Source organism: Crinia signifera, chromosome 1 (genome assembly GCF_055691185.1).
Source record: "Crinia signifera chromosome 1, ASM5569118v1, whole genome shotgun sequence".
NCBI lineage: Eukaryota > Metazoa > Chordata > Amphibia > Anura > Myobatrachidae > Crinia > Crinia signifera.
Genome location: NC_139217.1, coordinates 256,569,761 through 256,584,682, shown reverse-complemented (window position 1 = coordinate 256,584,682; position 14,922 = coordinate 256,569,761). Strand labels below are relative to the sequence as shown.

Below are 14,922 nucleotides of genomic sequence, written 5' to 3'. Positions count from 1 at the left end.
TCTACAGATGCCAGAACACAGGGACTCCATGCAAAAATGATCTACCCACAAGTGAAGATTTAAATATTTTAAATTTAGAATAGGCCTGAAAGACCCGTCTGGCTTGGGGACTAGGAAGAGGATCGAATAAAACCCTTGTTTTCTGAGGCACCGGAATCACTACTCCCTTCTCCTTGATGGACAAGGCTGCCACTAGAAGGGCGGACCTCAGTGACGCAGTCCAAGGCAAGGGTGTAGGAAGAAATCTCTTGGGTGGAATGCATCTGAGATCTATCCGGTAACCCTCGGAAATGATGGAAAGGACCCAAGGATCTACTATGGATTCCCTTCATCTTTCCCGAAAGTGCAGGAGGCGCCCCCCCCAACTCTGAGCCCAGAACGGGGAGCCCCATCCCGTCATGCAGAGGACTTTTCGCTGCATACTTTTTTGTAAAGGCCCCAAAACGCAACTTGGAAGACTTTCCTCTGCTGGACTGAAATCTGCCCCGGCCAGTCTGTCCTCTATTGGACGCTCCGCCCCGAAAGGACGGCCGAAAGGACGGTTTGAAAACTCCAAACTTGGAGCCTGAACTCTTGGAAGTAGTGGGGAGGAATGTACTCTTACCCCCTGTCTACTGCTTAATGATGGCTTCCAGCTCTGAGCCAAACAATAACTCCCCTTTAAAAGGCAAGTTTTCAAGGGACTTCTTAGACTCGCTATCAGCTTCCCACGCTTTAAGCCAAAGAGCCCTTCTAGCGGTAACAAAGGTGATAGACACTCTGGACGCCATTTTAGCTCCTTCCTCACCGGCCTCACAAACATACTCTGCAGCACATCTCAACTTTTCTGCCAGTATAAAAGCCTCAGAATTTTGGTGGAGCAGACCACTTAGCTCCTCCGCCCACTTGATCATTGCTTAAGTAACCCAAGCAGAAGCAATAATAGGCCTCAAAGTATATCCCACACCTTCAAAAATAGCTTTCAAGCAACCTTCCACCTTTTTGTCCACTGGGTCTTTAAAGGAAGCACCCCCCTGGACAGGTAACGCAGTGGATTTAGACAGCCTAGCAACTGATGCATCCACTAATGGGACTTTTTCCCATAATTTGCTATGTTCCTCCGGAATGGGGTACATATTAGCATACTTTTTAGCCATCAACAGCCTTTTATCAGGAGTCTTTCCTGCTTCATTCAAAAGAGAAGTCATTCCCTCATTTTAGGGGAAACACACAGGGTCCCTGCGACTCTTTTTAAAAACACAAGAGAGAGGAGTCCTTTCTTCCTCTGCAAGATTCAGAGTCTGTTTTACAGCTACAATCAAATCCTCAATGCCTGAAGACCTCAGCTTCATCACTCATGTCCCAACTCCAGTTCTCCTCCCACACCATCATCATCCAAATCCTTCAAAATGGGTGGTGTGGAAACAGGGTGCCTAAGCACACTCTCATCAGAGGATTTTGGAAACTGCTCCATTAAGGCAGTCATTTTATGAACCCCCTGAGCAGTATCCTGCATAACCTGCAGCAAAATGGGGTCCCCCTGAGCCGGGGTAACTGACCCCCCAGAAACCTGAGAAGAGGTAAAGTGGCCAGGAGACCCTAACAAGGAATCCTTCTGCCTATTCAAAGCCTCTGTAAGAGCATTCATAGATCTGCCCAACGCCAAAGCCCAAGCAGGTTCAGCTATCTCCGTTCTGGGGGCGCGTGACCCACTGGGAACAGCCTCACAGGATGGGCATAAATCCAGGGCCGGATTAACAATGGGCCTGATGGAGCTACAGCTCCAGGCCCACTCTCCAAATAGGCCCATTTTGTAGCTGAGGGCCAGGGCTTTCCAACGAGCCCGGCCCCGTGTCGCTAGCCCCCCGGGAACAAGAGATACCACCAGGCAAAGCTGGAACGTTTTCCCCATAGGATAACATGGGCCCCGCTAACTCCGACCTCCACCCGATTCCAACGGCTGCCAGTTCCTCCGCCGGCATCACAGAAGCTCGAGGTTGATCTCAGTCTAACCCATATCGCTGGGCCTTTAATCTAATACCAGGCTGGTCCATATGGGTTCATTGGTTCTAGAGATATTGCGGGTAAACCAATTATTTTTTTGCATTTCTGAAATGTAATTTCATGGCAGTTCATGTTGTTTGAGGAGAGATTTCTCTGGAACCAAACGGCCCAGTTTCACGGGACCAAAATCATTTGAAGCCTACATGTAAATGGGTCAGTTGGTTCTGAAGATATAGCTGGTTGTTTAAAGGGGGGAAGTTTTCTCTCCCCTTCACACCAGAAAATGCAGTGACTAGGCTGGTGTAAAAGGGGTCATACCGGGAATGTCCCTGCATGATCCTGGGACCATATTCCCAGGTAAATCCCTGCATTTTCTGGTGTGAAAGGGGTATTATTTCAAATAGCCAGGGCATGCAGTGCTCTGAATACAGTCAGGTAGCTCCCTGCTCTCTGCCCGGCTGTCAATGGTTGTCATTTCTTCCCAGCAGCGGCTGTCCCCCAGTTACCACGAGCATCTATTCCCCTTGGCAATGAGCTTGTATTCCCACATAGCAACAAGCATGGAACCCCTGGCAATGAACATGTAGGTAAGCAATACTTAGGGCGGGATGTATTAATATACATCGCCGCCCTTCGCCGGCTGTCCGCCGCGATGCCAGCGCATATGTACTAACATATGCGGCTGGCATCGCGGTGCGGTAACGGAGACCCCCCGCGATACCTGTACTGTGGTCTGCGGGGGGTCTCCGTCACCTCCCAGCCGGCTCCTGATGCCTACACACCGGGGACAGCTAAGCAGGCTGTCCCCGGCGCCTCCTCCTCCCCCCTGCAGCCGGAAGGACGTCCGTCTGCGTTGATAGGGGGAGGAAGGGCTTACCTTCCGGGGTCCAGGAGGACCTGCAAGTAGAAAAGCCCAAGGGAGGGGGAGAGGGGGGGTCGGCGAGGTGGCGGGGTTGCGGCGACGTGGCGAAAAGAAGCCCGTAGGCTTCTATAGGGTATCGCCCAACCTGCCCTGCGATAACGATGCGGCCGGGTAATACTACATAGAAAAATGCGGTAAAATGGGGGGTTTACCGCATTTTCCCTTTAGTACATCCCGCCCTTACTGTATGTAGCATAATTTTTAATAGGCATTATGGTGTTTGGCATAATATGTATTGGAGATTATGGTGTGAGGCTTGTCATGTAATGGGCATTATGGTGTAAATTTTTAATGCGCGCCTTTGGCGCGCAATGCCCCTATTTATGAAGCATATTGTGCATTACTGCTCAATCTGTTTAGTATAGTGCAGTCATGTCCAAACGATGTCCCTCAAGCTGTTGTGAAACTACAAGTCTCATCATGCATTGCCACAGTTTTGCTATTAAGGATTGCTAAAACTATGTCGAGGCATGCTGGGACACGTAGTTTCACAACAGCTGGAGGGACACTGTTTGGACATGCCTCGTATAGTGTGTATTTTGGCTTGATCCATGTGGCAAAATGTGAATTTTGCCTTAATCTGTGTGGCATAATGTGAATTTTGGCTCAATCGGTGTGAATTTTGGCTCATTCCATGTGGCATAATGTGTAAGAGGCAAGTACAGTATAAGGGGGTTACGATTGTGTTGCATGATTTGTATAAGGGGTATATGGTGTGGTAAACTTAGGTGACCATATAAAAGTTGCTGAAATGTTGTCTACCAAGTTTTGGATTTCAGTATTTTTTGTTATGACTTGAATGCTGCCTCACCCCGCAAGTATCTTAGGACATTGGCATCCTGTGGGTGCACCTTTGAAGGGCACCCGCCAATATATCTCCCTGCATTTTTCCTATGCCAGCACCCTGCCTTTTCCAGGCATATATAATTAGTTGAAAGTATTTACACAAATAGAGACACACCCATGAGCAGACCACCCAACCAGAACACTGGTCATGCCCCCCACATAATTAGGTGCTGGCCACCACCCCTATTATTGCGCATAATAGGTCCTTGATCATTTTCAGCTCCAGGCCCATTTAGACCTTAATCTGGCTCTGCATAAATCCCCCTGATCCTCATGTTCACATGAAAATTTAGCCTCACACTTGTTGCAGTAAATAAACATGTCCAGCGCTCCCTCCTCCACAGCAGCAGAAGTAAACCCCTCAGCCATGTAATACACAATGCAAAATGACAGGCACCGCACAGAGCAATGTATCAGTGTACTTATCTTGTGCTGTATTCCTGTCAGCGATCAGCGAGGGAAGCACTTGCTAGAAGAGACTGGAGTCTGTGTAGAAATCCACCCTGTCAGCTCCGCAGCACGGGGAAAGGGCGCCAACACACAGTGCAGGAAGAGACCTTGGGGGTTATTCTGATTCACTCGGAAAGGCACAATCACTCTCTAATGGACAAAACCATGTGCACTGCAGGTGGGGCTGATGTAACATGTGCAGAGAGAGTTAGATTTGGGTGGGGTTTGTACTTCAAACTGATATCTATATTGTAGTGTAAAAATAAAGCAGCCAGTATTTACCCTGCACAGAAACAATAAAACACCCAAATCTAACTATCTCTGCACATGTTACATCAGCCCCACCTGCAGTGCATATGGTTTTGTCCATTAGAAAGTGATTGTGCATTTCCGAGGAAATCAGAATAACCCCCCAAGTCTCTGTATCAGTGGGGAGGCTAGCCCATACGGCGTTTCCTCCCCCTTCAGCAGCTCCCGCTGTTGTCTCTCCTTACCTCCTTGTATCTCCCTTCAATGGGATCACAATGGAGTCGTCCGGCAGTGCCGGACTCCTGTGAGAGACTTCAACTCCCTGACGGGATTTCCGTCTCTAAACCCTTCAAGATGGTGGGCGCCATCGCGGAGGGTCCATCCCCCAAGATCCCCTTCTGTAAGGAGCCGGTTAGGACACCCCCAGGGCCCAGTCTCTAACTCGTAGAGACTAAGCGCTGTGCAGAGGGAATAAAAAATGTCCCTCCGCACACAGAGAGCTGACAGGACTCTGCTGCGCTCTCAGTGTGTGTGAACTTCAAGCTGAAGTAACACACTGGAAAAACCTACTCTTAAGCTAGTGCATTAATAAAATAATAAAAACCTAACTATCTTCAAAAATCCAAAGAAAAAACCCGCAGCTGCAGCGCAGCTGCGAAGCATAGCACCCACTCCTGTGGGCACCTAAAACTAATTGAAGCATTATGGGATGCAGTAGGGAGGAGCCTGCTCCCAAAGAAATTAGAAGCATAGGTGCCTGGCTCCTGGCGGACCCTCCTACATTCCATCGTGAGCTGGACGAAAGAGAAATGTATTTTGCTATACCTAAGCAAACTCCGCTTAGATGTTGTGTGTCTGCAAGAGACACACCTCACCCAGGCAGAGACTGACAAACTTCAAATGCTCCAATGGCAGGTTCTTTCCTCCACATCCTTTAACTCCAAGTCCAGGATGTTGTGATTCTGGCCAAGAGACAGGCCCCACTAACAGCCAAAACAATTCAGTCTCACCCTGAAGGTAGATTTACGCTCTGCCGCATCACTGTGGCTCAAACTCAATATTTAATACTAAATGTCTATGCCCCAAATGCTTATTCCAAACCATTCTTCCAGAGTATTATTAAATTATTAACCCCTTACCTTCACCTCCCCATTATTCTTTGTGGAGATCTGAACCTTATATCCAATCCCAAACTTGACCGACAATTCCCATCCAATAGGTCCCTTCCAAAGTTGGGGGTGCCAGCCGTGGCGGAGAAACTACACCTGATGGATATCTGGAGGGTATTTCACCCAACAGACCATGACTACACTACACTACTGCCTCTCCGCCGCGGTGGGCACACTCTCTCGTATTGACTACATTCTGTTGTCATCCAGCCTATTCCCTAAAGTTATGGCAACTAACATAGAACCAATCTCATTGTCTGACCATGCCGTCATATGGACTAAAATAGGGATATCTCCTGAAAAAAAATCTGTCATTACATGGAGATGCCTGTCATTCCTTGCTAATTCAGAGAATCTTAAAAATGTTATTGTTTCCACGTGGGACGATTTTGAGTTTCCGGTGTAAAATCTGGACTCCCGTTTTTCTTATGAGACCGTGTCCCCTTGCGGGGCTCGCTGCGCTCACCACGCTTCGGGCACGGTGGCTCGCTGCGCTCGCCACACTATATAAAATCAACTCCATGCATAGTTGGATAGTAGGGGTATGAAAAAATGGGGTGCATTTAGCATGGGAGTCCAGATAATACATAAGTACCGAGTTTCCTAATAGTACTACAGCACAAACTGACCCAGCCCTCTTCTGGCACGCCTCAAAGGCCACAATTAGAGGTGCCATTATTTCCCATACCTCTTTTAAAAAAAAAACCTTAGCAAAAGAAGTAACAAAAGCACAAGAAGCATTAACCCTAGCTTATACATGCTTTAAAGATCTCCCTTTTGACACACACAGAACCTAATACCAGCAAGCAAAATCAATATTCGAGGGCCTATTTATAAAATCAGAGACCCTATACTCCTTCACAGCTAATGCTAGGTTCCATAAGTTTGGAAACAAATCCAGCAATTTTCTATCTAACCTTCTAAAAGGACACCAAGCCCCGTTCACCATTCACCCATTACGACGCACAGATGGCACGCTGACAATCACCAATTCTCAAATAGCGCAAACCCTTAATGTATTTTACAGCTCCCTATATGCCGCCCCCTCTTCTGATCTAGATCAAGCAAATGTTTTTACAGAATGTTATAAAGTTATGTGTCCAAAAATAGCTCCTGTGCTAGTATCTGTATATAACTCCATTCTTACCTCACAGAAATCCCGGCAATATTTCAATACGGCCACCATCAAAGTGCTCCCCAAACCTGGACGTGACCTTTCTGATCCAGGTTCATACCGCCCAATATCTCTCCTAAATATTGATTATAAAATCCTTACAAAAATATTAGTTGAACGGTTAAAAATATTCCTCCCCTCCCTGATCCATCCAGATCAAACAGGATTTGTCATGGGTAGAAACCCTGTCACCAATATTCGTAAGGTCTTGGCGGCTCTGCAGTGCTCCCAGTGGGGTAGGTCGGACGCCCCGCTCGCGATAATGTCGCTTGATGCGGAAAAGGCATTCGACATGGTCCACTGAGACCATCTATACACCGTATTACATAAATTTGCCTTTTGCCTTTGTGAACTTAATACGAATACTTTACACAGGTTCTGCTTCCAGAATTTTATGCAATGGTTCCCTATCTGAACCTTTCCCCATATTACGTGGGACCAGGCAGGGCTGCCCCCTATCTCCCCTCCTTTTCGCTCTAGCCCTGGAACCCCTAGCACTTGCTCTCTGACAATCCCCGTTATTTCAAGGTATACAAATAGGACATGAGGACTTACACCTTTCACTATTTGCGGACAACATGCTGCTTTTCTTAACAGCTCCCTGCCCATTCCCTTCCTGAAATTTTCAACCTCATTCACCAATTTAGCTCCCTCTCCGGATATAAAATTAATGTTAACAAATCGGAACTTATGATGCTCGGGGGCCCCCCTCCACTCTTCCCACCAGAATCTAACCTAGGTTCCATTAAGATACAAAATTCTCAAATCAAATATCTGGGTGTGCAGATCCCCTCGCACATAGATAATTTATATTCGGTTAATTTTGACACACTCTTACCCAAACTCCACAAATCTCTGGGTACCTGAACAGATAGAGGGGCCCATTTATCAACTAATATTTGCGGCTAAAGCCCCGAAAACACCCGTTGTATCACCTAAATGTATCATAGGAGGACAGAAGCAGGAATCTCCATATCATATCAGAGAGCAGGAATCTCCATATCAGAATGGCGGTCAACCACTAAATGTATCATAGGGGGACAGAAGCAGGAATCTCCATATCATATCAGAGAGCAGGAATCTCCATATCAGAATGGCGATAGCCCAGGGGTGCGAAGCCGGGCTGCCCGATGTTGATACATCGGGCAGATTTGCATCCCTCATAAAAACCTATGGGGGATGCGTCCGGCGGCGCTACAAGGAGGATCGCAGCAGGGATCGCAGGATCCCTGCTGCGATCCTCCTTGCAGCGCCGCCGGACGCATCCCCCATAGGTTTTTATGGGGGATGCAAATCTGCCCGATGTATCAACATCGGGCAGCCCGGCTTCGCACCCCTGGGCTATCGCCATTCTGATATGGCGATAGCCCATTGTAGCCTATGGCGGTAACGGTAAGAGGGGTCGGCGGGGGTCAGCGCATAACTGTGCATGCGCTGACCCCCCGGCTTCCGGCTTAGCACTTCGCAGGGATGGGCTCTTTTTGGAGCTCTGTCCCTGCAGTGCCAGGGATGATACATCCCAGTGATCTGATCGCATTTTACAATGCGATCCTGGGCGGTAATATTCTGCCCAGATCGCATTGCAAATGCGATCATTGATAAATGTGCCCCTTACCCTTATCCCTGTTGGGAAGAGTGGAAGTAATTAAATCAGTGATTCTACCTAGACTACTATACATAATGCAGATGCTCCCAGTAAAAATAACATCACGTGATGCGGACCGTATGCACTCACGCATTAACAAATTCATATAGAATGGCAAGAAGGCAAAAATCTCCCTACATAAACTACACCTCCCAAAAGTCCTGTGGGGGCTAAACAAATGCCATTTGAAACAATATGCTAAAGCACTGTTATGCCGCTTTGCTTCAGGCTGGTTGACCGAACTCAGCAACTATTAGGACTACGCATTAGATAGCGCCATGTGTGCCCCTTACTCCCCATGAGCCCTGCTCCACACCTCAAAATCACATCTACCCCCCCCCCCCACTCCGGAAAAAAAACAAATTATTCATTGATATACACTCGGCTTAGTGGTCTGTCTCTGGAGCCCTAGGTTGCGATCCTCGCATCTCCCCCTAGCTCTCAATATGGGGAAACCCCATGTTCCCATCTAGTGTTGACTGTGCCATATTCCGTAGACTCCGCCAAAAAGGCCTGTGCAGCATGTCCCAGGTCTTTGACCCGGGAGGTAGATTGCATCCAGTCCCTGACCTCCAACGTTCTCTGGGCTTACCCCTTGACTCAGGGTTTTCACTCCACCAATTACACCACTATGCTCATTCCCTACCAAACTTGTTCCCCCTATCAATACCAGATCAAACATGTACACGGATTTGTCCTCTTTACCTAAGGAAAAATATTGGTATTCCACGACTCTCAGCTGGTCCAAGGACAATAATGATTCAATCTTTAAGCATTATGAAAAAACCATTAAGATTCTAGGCTCAACGGTGTTACAGGAAGTTCATGTTAATCTGGTACACAGGGCATACATCTCCCAACATCGGAGATCGTTTTTCGTTCTAGAGCTCCACAGTCACATTCTTCCACAATTTCTGGTCCTGTAGATGTATAAAAAAAATTCTGGTATAAAATAGTCTATTTTATTAAACGCACCTTCCATATTTCGAATACCTTAGATACCTTACCTTTACTGTTTGCAAATTTTGAAACCTGGGCAATACCCCCTTCTCATTCCCACCTTACCATGATCCTGACAATGGTGGTAACAGTAGCTAAAAAGGTTATACTAAATGCCTGGATAAAACCTAACACCCCCTCTGTGACTGATGTAGAAACCCTCTTAACAAAATACATGTATTATGATCGCTACAACACTATTAAAAATGTTCATGTACCTGTATCTCGTTTCTATAAAGTATGGGCCCCCTTTATTGACAGTAGGCGGAACATACTCAAGGAAGCCATTCACAAAGCCTTTGAAAAGGCGAACATTCCAATTGTATCTGTCGGATAAGATATAATAGAAATTTGGGAAAACACTACAATGTAATCATAATATGTTAATTTTGAATGTCTAACCTGCTGCTCCCTTCCTCCCCCCCACCCACCATAATCCCTACAACCCTCACCCCCCCCTCCCACCTTTACGAGTTCTTCGTTAATATACTTCTGAAAGTTATAAAAAAAAATAGGTTCTTGACACATCAATGTATAACCCATGTTTATTATGTGACATCAAGAAGTGGTGATTTTGTCATTTATTCAATTGTGCCACATGAAAATCTGACACACTATCTATACTTGCAAAGTTAACTACTTGAATTTGTCTGCAGAATATTATGACACAGTTTTGTTTGCAAGTCCATGCACATTTCACCCCTTAATGTAGATGAAAATGTTCTTTTTCTTGATGTGTGAACCTCAATAAACATATTTACAAAAAAAAAAAAAGCTGCCCATGGGGGCTGCTGGCCTTGTGGAGCTGTAGAGGGAGTCGCCGGATTATGGCAAGCATCACACAGGCCATCCTGCGCTTCCTGATTGGACAGCCCTGCTGTGCATGAAGTACATGAACGCAGTACTGAGGATGCCTGCTGGTGTTCCTCACTAGTCATTGCAAGTAGCCACTTATGGGAACCCGGTCACACCTGAAGCTCTATGCCCAGTGACCAGATGAACGTGTGTCTAAAAACTACTGTTTCCTAAGTACACCCTGTCTATGCACGCAGCATCAGGAGAATGTACAGTGTAACTATAACACACAGGATAATACAATACAGTTGATTATCAGTGTCACGGGCATCGGTTGGTGGCAGCGCTTACCCCTCCGCACTGGTACTGGCCGAGGGAGCGCTGCTGCTCTGTCCGTCCAGCTGCATCCGTCCCCTCCTGCTGGGCGGCCTCCGGCGTGTGTTCCCGGCCGCCATACAGGAGTAGTTCCTGTCCTTCACTGGGCTAGGGAGTATCCTGCAACCTGATACCCCGAAAGGTATGCCGGGCCCCGGTAAAATTTGGGGCGTGTGGCCTAATTGTGGGAGGCGGTGAAAACACACTTTAAAGTCGACGGGGGGGATGGAGTGTTATTGTTGCCCCCCCCCCCTCAGCAGCAGCAGCAGCAGCACACTCGTACAGCATGTACTGTGCTGATAGCAGGCTCATGCTGTCATTGAGACACTCATGCTGAGCCTGCTGTCAACACAGCACATGCTGTAAGTGAGACGGAGGGGGATGTGTGTGTCTGGGTGTGTGTGTGTGTGGGGGGGGCCTCTAGCAAGCCTGGGCCCAGGTAATTAGTTCCTGCTCCCCCCCCCCCCTCTTGGCTGCCCCGGACCTGAGCTCCAGAAGTTCCAGGGCCTTCTTAGCCACTTCCAGTGTCAATTGTGTGTTAGAGACTTCGCACCTGTGTTCTTCATTTACCTGCACCAGTGTTCATCAGTTATCTGCACCCGTGTGCTTCAGTTACCTGCACCCGTGTGCTTCAGTTACCTGCACCTGTGTTCATCAGTTACCTGCACCAGTGTGCTTCAGTTACCTGCACCTGTGTTACCACAGGGTCCTCCTTAAAGGAACCTACGGATAGGCGCATGGAACAATGCCTAAAGTCCATCTTTATGCTCAAAGGGACTGCAAAAGCTACTCTGCCATGGCTTCGAGCGCTGGAGGATGAGATGCCGTCTGACACCTCTGGCGATGCCAGACTATGTGTCTCTCATATCAGACAAGCGGCATTATACTGTATATTATGGAAGCTCTGTCCGACGACAATGTATTGGCCGCAAAGGCTTCTGCCAATTCATTACTGGTACATCGTATATTGTGGTTACGACCCCGGAAGGCTGAGTTAGAGTCTAAAAAAATACCCTAAAAATGTAACCCTTTAAAGGGGACATATTGGGCAGGAGCTTAACAAAATTGTAGTTTCTCTGGCAGCTGCCAAGACCGCGTGTCTTCCATCAACTCTCCCGCACAGTCTAAAGGTTGCTCCTTTTTGGTAATTTCGTCCCTAAGGCAAGGCCAGGGGCCAAAGCTTTCCTCGCCCCTTCAGTACATCTAAACTGACCAAGTCTAAGCCTCAAATAGGCCTGGGCCACTAGACACTAGGGCACACCTCCCTCAGGGGAACCCTAAAGTGGGAGGCTGACTTCTGCGCTTCACACAGCAGAGGCTCACCACCACATCAGACATTTGGGTGAGAGAAGTCATGTCTCAGAGATACTCGGTACCATTCAAAAGACACCCCCCACAAAAGGTTTTTTTTCACAGGCCTTCCATACAACCCACAAAAAGCAGAAAAGCTCCGGGAAATACTACACTTCCTGTTACAATCTCAAGTGATTGTACCGGTCCTATAACATCAAAGAGGGTTAAGATTTTATTCTACCCTGTTTCTAGTTTGAAACCAAACGGGACTTACAGGCCCATTCTAAACCTAAAGGCACTCAACAAGTTTGTCAAAGTGCCGAAATTCCGCATGGAAACCTTGCGGACAATAATGTTGGCTATGGAGCTTATATGGCGTCTCTAGATATATGGGATATATTGGATGCTTATTTGTAAATTTGTATTCTACCTTCACACCAGCAGTTCCACTGCTTTGCATCCTGTCTCCTCACTTTCAATTCCAGGCACTCCCATTTGGCCTGGTAACTGCTCCCAGAAATTTTACAAAAATCATGGCAGTCATGGCAGCCTGTCTATGACAACAGGGCATCAGAGTGTTCTCTTGCTAAGATGACCTCCTCATAGTGGCTAAATCACCGTAGGTCCTGTCCCCACACCTGCAGACAACACTAGCTGTTCTTCAATAGGATGGATGGCTTCTTAATTGGGAGAAATCCTCTCTAAAGCCGTCACAACGGATGCAGCATCTGGGAGCACTACTAGACTCCCATGTACAGAGACTATTTCTGATGCCAGACAAATGTCAAACTACCACAGAGAATACGCCAATTCCTTCAACGTCCCAGAGTCTCGATCCATCTGGCAATGGAGATACTGGTCCTTATAGAAACATAGAAACATAGAATTTGACGGCAGATAAGAACGACTTGGCCCATCTAGTCTGCCCCTTTTTTAAACATGTTACCTCAAACCATATTTGATCCTTATTTTTTTGTAAGGATATCAATATGCCTATCCCAAGCATGTTTAAATTGTACTACTGTATTTGCCTCTACCACCTCTGATGGGAGGCTATTCCACTTATCTACTACTCTTTCTGTGAAGTAATTCTTCCTTAAAATTTCCCCTGAATCTTCCTCCCTCTAGTTTCAGTGCATGTCCTCGTGTTCTGCTGCTCCTCTTCCTGTGAAGAATGTCTCCCACCTGTACCTTGTTAAAACCCTTGATATATTTGAAAGTTTCTATCATGTCCCCCCTTTCCCTTCTCTGCTCTAAAGTATACATATTAAGATCTTTTAGTCTTTCCTGGTACGTTTTGTGATGTAGGCCATGCACCATTTTAGTTGCCCTTCTTTGTACAGTCTCTAATGTATTTATATCCTTCTGGAAATATGGCCTCCAGAACTGAACACAATACTCTAGATGAGGTCGTACCAATGACCTATACAGTGGCATTATTACTTCTTTCTTTCTACTGCTGATACCTCTCCCTATGCAACCAAGCATCTGACTTGCCTTCTTCATTGCTTTGTTACATTGCCTACCTGCCTTTAAGTCCCCTGAAATAGTGACACCTAGATCCCTCTCTTCCTCAGTAGTTTCCATTATAGTGCCATTTATACTATATTTAGTCTTTGGATTTTTGCAACCCAAGTGCATGATTTTGCATTTTTTGGCATTAAACTGTAGTTGCCATGCTATTGACCATTCCTCTAATCTACCTAGATCATCAATCATTTGTTTTACCCCTCCTGGTGTGTCTACCCTGTTGCATACCTTTGTGTCATCTGCAAAAAGGCACATTTTACCCTCAATTCCATTTGCAATATCACCAATAAAGATATTAAAAAGCACTGGTCCAAGTACAGATCCCTGGGGTACTCCACTTGTAACCTTTCCCTCCTTTCCCTCCTTTATGGTATCGACGTTCAACTTGGTCGAATGGGTACAGTTTCACGCATGTCCTCTGCAGCGCCTCATCCTCCTAAAATGGGATGGACAGCATAATTGGATCAGAACCACGAGGTTCAAGCATACCTCCAGTGGTGGCTCCAAATATTCAATCTAAATCAAGGATGACCATTTTGGCTCACCAATTGGATTCCCTTAACCACCAATGCCAGACTATGAGGCTGGGGAGCCGTAGTAGAAACCCGATCCTTGCAAGGCGTGTGGTCCCGCTCAGAAGCTTCTTGGAGCTATGAGCAGTGTACAATGCTCTCATCTGCTCCCAGAATCTTCTTCAGAACAAACTGGTACAACAGTGGCTTACATGAACAGCCAAGGGGGCACTCGCAGTGCAGCAGCCATGCAAGAAGTGTCCAGAATTCTCACATGGGCAGAACACCATCTCCTTACATTGTCGACTGTCTTCATCCCCGGAATACTGAATTGGGAAGCAGACTTCCATCCAGGGGAGTGGTCACTCCATCCAGAGGTATTTTCCCTTCTGAGGTAGAACTCATGGCATTACGTCGCAACAAAATGTAAGTGTACGGGTCGCGGTCCAGGGATCCTCAAGCCCACTTCACAGACGCACTGTCGATTCCATGGAGGTTTCATCTTCCATATGCCTTTTCCGGTGTCTATGATACCCAGGGTTCTCAGGAAATTCAATTAGGAAGGCGGGGATCTCATACTGTTAGCCCCAGCTAGGCCTCAACATCACTGGTTTGTAGACCTGCAAAGTCTGTCAGTACAGCAACCATTTTGGCTGCCTCTCCAATCGGACACCCAGATCTAGTGCCTGTCTTTGACGGCATGGCGCTTGAGTCTGATATTGTAAAACAGAAAGGGTTCTCCAAAAAAGTAATCCAGACAATGATCAGAGCTCGTAAACCCACCTCTGCCAGAATATACGGTACTTGTTTAGTTTCATGGCGGCAGCGTCTCAGTCGCAGCAGCGTCTGTGTCCCCTTGCGGGGCTCGCTTTGCTCGCCCACGCTACGGGCTCGGTGGCTCGCTACACTCGCCACGCTATCTAATATCAACTCCGTGCCAACGTGGATAGTGGGGGTATAAACTATTCACGTTGGCATGG

The 14,922-nt window shown here is 47.1% G+C and overlaps 1 long non-coding RNA gene across 2 annotated transcripts in view; it reads right to left on the bottom strand.

Annotated features, from left to right (window-relative positions):
* LOC146073523 (uncharacterized) overlaps window positions 1-14,922 on the bottom strand; it is a 55,570-nt gene that overhangs the window by 13,859 nt on the left and 26,789 nt on the right. The window contains exon 3 of one of the 2 annotated variants that reach the window (XR_014473283.1): window positions 9,236-9,358. The exons of the other annotated variant lie outside the window; for it this stretch is intronic. This is a non-coding gene — a long non-coding RNA (uncharacterized LOC146073523). Of the gene's footprint in view, window positions 1-9,235; window positions 9,359-14,922 lie in introns of those variants that run through there. 2 annotated transcript variants of the gene reach the window in all.